The 7273-nt window shown below is 33.6% G+C and overlaps 1 pseudogene; it reads right to left on the bottom strand.

The window, feature by feature from the left end:
- Positions 1-5004: 5004 nt before the first annotated feature.
- On the bottom strand, positions 5005-6492 carry LOC143584993 (pentatricopeptide repeat-containing protein At3g12770 pseudogene; annotated as a pseudogene).
- Positions 6493-7273: the final 781 nt, after the last annotated feature.

The following is a 7273-nucleotide window of genomic DNA, read 5'->3' as shown; positions in this document are numbered from 1 at the left end:
GCGATTACGACCCCCGACGATGGGGCATTTATGTAGATTTTTATATTTTGGTTTAGTTGTACGAACTCGTTATTTTGTATAAAATACATGTTTTGGTGTATCTATGTGTTTATTGTTTTTTTACGAACTTCTAGAAATCAAGATGATTGTTAATAACGATTATTTATTATTAATAATAAATAAAATACACATATTTAAATAAATTATATATATACAATTTTCAGGTTTTAGTTACCTCACAAATTTAATATTCACTTCATTTTATGCTTTCTTTAGTTGTATACTATGCTATGATGGGTGTTACTAATAGATACACTTGGTTTAGTCATGTCTGGTAGTTTGTTCCTTTGCCTACCTAATCTTAGATTAATACCTCTTAATTTCATCCATTTGAATCTCCACCCACATATCTTCATGTCAATATCATACATACATCAAACACATATTCATACATCATAAGATACGAACCAAACAAATTGAATATAATATTCTTCAATATTTATTATTGCTAATAAAAAAATTTATTATACAAAACTACTTTACATATCATTTACCAAATAAATTGGTAATTAAAAGTATACATAATTTATAAACTACATACTTTTTTTTATTACAAATTTTATTTTATATTACTATATATAAAAGTTCACAACTTCCACACATTTAAAAGTTCTCTTTACAAATAATATACACAATACACAATATCTATAAATTGCTTTTCATAACAATAAAAGATATATTTTGAAACATATTTATTTATATATATATATATATATACTAAATCACAAGTGACGGTTACTCACATTTGTATTTAATGTATTTTAATGGTTACTTTCCAGGTGTTGTATTTGGGTTTTACCGTTACAACTGTTGTCAACCTGGAAATCGTTTCACCTGTCTTCATCTCGCCACTTGTCCCTCACATTCCTTCCTAAATCAGCATGCTTGTTCTATAGAGATTGTGTGTGTGTGTGTTGTAAAGATAGCAGCATCGAAGACGATTGATAAAAGCCCAGGTGCAATTGATTGGCCGACCATGATAGAGTGTTCTGTAAGATTGCCATCTCATCTCCCTCTTAGATTGCAAGTCTGGTGAGTTCGATATCCCTCAATTTTATCATTAATTTATGTTTTAGAGTCTATATGCCTAAAATCAACTTGAATTGTAGTTTTGGAAAGAATTTGAGAAATTAGGGTTTATGTTATTCACCCAAATTAGGATATGGAAACAAGAATTCACCAATTCTAGGGTTATAGGTTGTGTTGCTCCATCTCAAATTGTAGTTAACAATTTTCTTTTTAACTTGCATGTATGCCTGGTCCTACAAGTTGTGTTGATTAGAGAAACAAAATAGTATATTAATTTAGGTGGATTTGTTTAATTTATTTGCGGGGAATTAGAGTTAGCCGAAATCAAGAAACGCAGATTTAAATGAGTGTTGATCCCCTTTGGACCATCACCAGATTTTTATACACACAGATGGATTCTTGGTAATTGGAGGTGTTCATATTAAATGAATAAAGATATTATACGTTTAAGCTAGATTTATATTGTATTTATTTATTTCATTTGTGCTTTAGTTTAGAAACAATATATTAACACTTAATTATTATATCATACCAACCCGGGTTACATGTGGGTCGGATGATATCATTATGTCAAGGGTCTATATAACCCTAGGCATGTACACATTGACGGTTATCGATTTCACTTTTCATACGAACATATTCAATCTTATCTCAATAGTTCATCAACTATGTTGTTGACCGAAACATTAAGTGCAACTCTTATTGTTAGGTTACAGGTGTCGGTTGCTCAGTTTCATAAAACACGTCGTTCATGTTTACATATAAGATTTTGAGATTTAGTTTTCCGTCAAAACTATTCATTTATAGATACATTAAGTTGTAGAAAACAAAACTATAATAATGTAGATATATGGTTAGATTATATGAAACCAGATATTTAGTTTTTAATACAATACAAAGTGATCCAGCTGCAAAACTAATCTTGTTGGAACTGAAGGAAGAAGATCCAGTTGTAGAAGGCACCGAAAATGATGTGTTAAAAAGGAAAGATTGCTCAAGTAAGTTTACCTTTCAATTGCTTCACTTAATTTAGTATATATGTCATGATTCTTAACTTGGGGAATTCACAACAATCATGCTTCGTTGTTTTTTAGACTTCGGTTATATTTATTTGAATATATTTGTATACAAAAATATTACCCTGCCTAGACGAACTAGAGTGCTATAAATTTCACCACAAACTCTGCAAGTGCACGCGAACATATATATTTTTTTTCATTCAGTTGTGTTGTAATCTTTAGCTGGATTAACAAGTAAGCATTTTCATATGTTAGTTTTCTCTCTTGAATGTATATTTTCAATTTCGTGGAACTCGCTGGGTGATAAATGTGCATGCTCGGGGACTCTGTTTTTATAAGCAAAATCATTGCTAGGCAATATTGTACTGCTAATAATGAACTGGTACGACGTTTCACATTGATTGTTACTTTTATACATCTATATACCTTGCTTTTAGTGCCATAATGATTGAAAATTGTTCGAGTGACAACTGAGTTCCCGACGCGTGCCCGCTGTAGCGCGCCGTTATTAACAAGATCAAAAGTGGCTGATTTTGTTTTTAAAATCAGTTATATAATATTGAAATTACTTAACGTGATGGGGGTCAATTTATTTTCTCAATCGTCTCACACTAATATTTGGTATTCAGGTGTCACTTTCTAGAATTTTGGTATAACACATGCTTTATTGAGATTAATTTAGTTCAGATTATGCTGGAGATGATTTCACCCATTTGTTGTGTCTTTAATCAATTTGATAGCAAAATGATAATCTTATAAACCTAAATTATACTTTGATGAAGATACTTAGATGAGGTTTGATATAATGATAGTTATTGTAAAGAAAAGAGAAAGAGAATACATCTCGAAGAAAAAGAAGACCAATTATCAAAACAATTTAAAGAAAAAAAAAAGATATAACTATAATGAAACATGATCGACATGCTGGAAACAAGCTATAAGCAATGAATCATGAAACGTGGCTACAAAGATAAGAGTAATTCCAGATGAAATCTTTGCAATCAAAGGATAAACATGCCAACTACAGCTGCCCTTAATAAAATATGGAGCAGTCTGAAAGGCAAAGAAAAAGCCAACACTCACACCTGTCACAGCAAACACCACATCGACTCTCGACGTACAAACCAAACTACTCGCACTATACACTAACTGCAAACTCATTATCAACAGAAACCGAAGCTGAAGAAGAATATGAAAGTGTATCAACTACAACAAGCACTGCCTGCACACTCATTTTGGACATCCACATGTGACAGGCCCCATAACACCACCAAAGAAGAACACAACAGAGACTTGGATAATTTTTCAACATCCATACTCTCACAGGAACAAGAATGTGGAACTCCTTATATGTAAAACTTAACTAGGAATATAGTAGAATGTATATTTTCTCTAAACTAGGAATATAGCACAATGTATGTTTTCTCTATGTTAATGTATGTATGTATGTAAAACTTAGGTTTCAATGAGGCTAACAAATGCAATAATTGATAACTTCATGCCCCCGCCGCGAAGCGCGGGTACAAAAACTAGTTTTGTTTTATATATTAATACACTCCTTTTAATTATAAAATTTGACACCGCCTTTCAAAAATAAATTATAAAATTTGACTAGACCATATAGAGTACTATTAGAATACCATAACAAATTTTTAATTTACATTTCATACATGAGTTGACACGTCTAACACATGTGCGTGGATTAACATTTTTACGTATGCTTTTAGTGCAGTTTGATAGCTCCGCCACAACGCGCGGATTGCAAATACTAGTTCTTATATAAAAACAACACAAAAAAGGAAACAAAAAGAAAAAGAAAAACATAATAAGACAAAAATTGTGGGTATTGGTGGGTTTTTTTAGAAAAACCCGTGGTATCTCTAGAATTTCCGTATTTTTATTCGGGTTTGATTGGGATACAAACTGAAATGTGAAACATAAATTTACCCTAAAAGGCTAGGCTTCAAATTTGGGTTTCGCTTCGTCTGATCCACACAGTTTTAAGATATTCAGCTAATTATGCACTATTATTTATCCCGTTAAAGGTATATTCCCGCCATTAGTTTAGTTTAGTGCGTGTGTTGTTTACATGGGAGGCTTGGAGGGTGTGTGAGCCGCACTATTGGTCGGGGTACATAAGTTTTGGGAGCACAAGCGTTTTTTATACATATTACATATATATGTTTTTTGGTGTTAAAATAAGGTTATTTACAATGGTTTATGAGATAATTTCATTCTCAGAATGGTTTCTGCTTATAATAAATCGGCCGATAAAAGTTTTATCCATTTACATTAGAGAATAAAAAATTTGCATTAAGGCCTACGGACCTTTTTTTTAGCTCAGCCGAGGTATTTAAATTCTCAGAGACGATACTAGTTGTTTAGATTTAGTTTTCATTTCATGTACACATTTTTGGGATTCCTTACTTTTACCTTCTTTTTAACTTATTTTTAGGATAAATTATAAGTTACAATATTGTAACTTATTATCAACTTATTCTCTCATATATCAAACAATTTCAAATGCCTTTTTTAACTTTTTAATGAGTTATAAGTCACAAGATGACTAAAATAAGCAATTCTAAACACCCCTTAAAAAGGAAAAAAAAAAGTTTGATCTATTGAATAATTAATGATTTTACGGACTTTTTTTTTGTTTTGGATCTTTCAAACTTTGGCATAAGTTATGAATAAGAAGTGTTTGTGTTTCAAGTTTATACGAATAACTCGCAAACCTATCAAGTCTATTCGAACGCCACCCATTTAGCTAAACATGTTTACGGCGTGGCCAACTTCGAGAACTGAAAAAAAAATTGGGCCAGAGGCGAAAAATATTTTGGGCCTTAAGTAAAAAAAAGTATTTTGTTGGTTTTAAGCAAAATGTGGGAGTGTTGACTTAGCCCGCAAAGTGTTTGACCAAACGAAAACCAAAGACATCGTTGTTTGGAGTTCCATGTTTGGAGTTCTTTATTCTCCAACCTTGTTCTACTAGTCCAGCATGATTGCAGGCTGTAAGAAGCCCGATAAAAGTGACATCATTCGGGCCCACACGAGCCTGCTTCATTAATTCAAAAAGGTTAATAGCTTCATTTGCTTTACCATGTAAACCGTATCCCACAATCATGGAACTCCAAACAACGATGTCTTTGGTTTTCGTTTGGTCAAACACTTTGCGGGCTAAGTCAACACTCCCACATTTTGCATACATGTCAATAAGTGCACTGGTGACGAAAACATCGTGATTTAACTCGTTTTTGTCAATGTAATCACCCATTTTTCTTGCTTCTTCGAGTGATCCCAATTTAGCACACGCCAAGATCGTGGAACAGACTGTAACCGAATCTGGTCTCAACTTTTTCGACAACATTTTTTGAAAAAGTAGTATAGCTTCTTCACAGCAACCATTTTTAGCAAAACCAGAAATCATAGTGTTCCACATGATCACATTACACGTTTCCATTTCATCAAATAACAACTTTGCAGTCATTACACGCCCACACTTTGCGGACAACGTAATAAGAGCAATATGCAAGTCGGGTTCAGACTCGAGTCCCGTCTTGATCACGCATGAGTGAACAGATTCACCTTGTCCTAAATCATCTACGTCAGCATACGCGCTCACAACACTAACCAAAGTAATCCAATCGGGTCGCAAATTACCAAAACTCCTCATTTCTTTAAATATTCTCAAAGCCTCAACCGGCCGATTGTTCTGAGCATACGCTGAAATCATACTCGTCCACGACACAACCGTCCTATCGCCCAACCCGTTAAACACAGTTCTAGCACGATCAATTTCCCAACATTTAGCATAAACCGCAACAAGCCTGTTTTGCACAAACCCGTCTGACTCAAACCCGTGTCTAAAAATCTGCCCATGCACCGCCCGACCAACGTCAAACGCAGCCGCTCCTCCACACGCCTTAAGAACATGAGGCAATGTGAAGCAATCCGGCCCGACACCCGAGTTCTGCATTCGGGTGTACAATGCGATAGCTTCATTAAACATGTTTTGTTTCGAGTACCCGCGAATAATGGCGTTCCATAAAAACACATATGGGTCAGGAAATTCATCGAACACCTTGCGTGCATGATTAATTTCCCCTAAATTTGAACCCACGTGGATGAATTTGGTGATAATGAACCCGTTTGATTGAAACCCGGATGTGATTATCTGGGAATGAATTTGATTTAGATGACTACTGCTGGTTGATTTGTCGAGAATTGACGTGCAGAAAGCTTCGGGATTGAAGGCGGGATGGTGGGTAGTGATATTATTAATATTATCTTTGGATTGTTGTTGATCGAAAGTTTGAATCTTTGTGGGTTTAGAGATTCGGGTAAAGATCTTCGATGGTTTGGAAATTGCAAGACTTCGAGACATAGTATAAGTGAAGAAGCATCACAAAGCGTTAAGTCAGACATGAATTTCGGTTTCATTTTGGAGGAAGCGCTGGCTTTAAGTTATGAATAAGAAGTGTTTGTGTTTCAAGTTTACACGAATAACTCGCAAACCTATCAAGTCTATTCGAACGCCACCCATTTAGCTAAACATGTTTACGGTATGGCCAACTTCGAGAACTGAAAAAAAATTGGGCCAGAGGCGAAAAATATTTTGGGCCTTAAGTAAAAAAAAAAGTATTTTATTGGTTTTAAACAATTTTATTTTTTAAATTGGCTTACTTGGTTATGATTTGAGTTGTGTAAAAAACTAATGTATATATAAAGATAGGCTTAAACATGTCTCAAATGTTTGTTATATAACTTAGTTTAAACATTAAATATAAATATCGTTTTTCATAAAAACAAGTATAATTTTTTTTTTAAATTAAAAATCGGACCTAACGGGTAGTCGGCCTATGGTTGTCGACCACTCAGCCAGCCCTAGTTTACGGGTGCAACCCAACACTGAACCAAATCTGTTTAGACTAATAAAATGGGAAATGGAATATTAAATTTTGAATTTTAACACTTCAAAAGTTCAAATAACTTTCCGTAAAATTAAATAAACATCTTTTCAAATGGTAAATGGATTCTATTCAGTTTAACATGTTTGTTAAATGGGTCAGTTTTTTTAATGGGTCATGGCTGACCCATTTAACAAACGATTAATTATTTCCATGCCGTTTTGATGGTAAACTAGTTAGATAACAACCAAGTGTAAT

Source organism: Bidens hawaiensis, unplaced genomic scaffold (genome assembly GCF_021521415.1).
Source record: "Bidens hawaiensis isolate Kalapana, Puna unplaced genomic scaffold, B.hawaiensis_p1.1 tig00033528_1, whole genome shotgun sequence".
Taxonomy (NCBI): domain Eukaryota; kingdom Viridiplantae; phylum Streptophyta; class Magnoliopsida; order Asterales; family Asteraceae; genus Bidens; species Bidens hawaiensis.
Note: the sequence above shows the minus strand (reverse complement) of the source record. Positions and strands in the feature narration are given on the sequence as shown.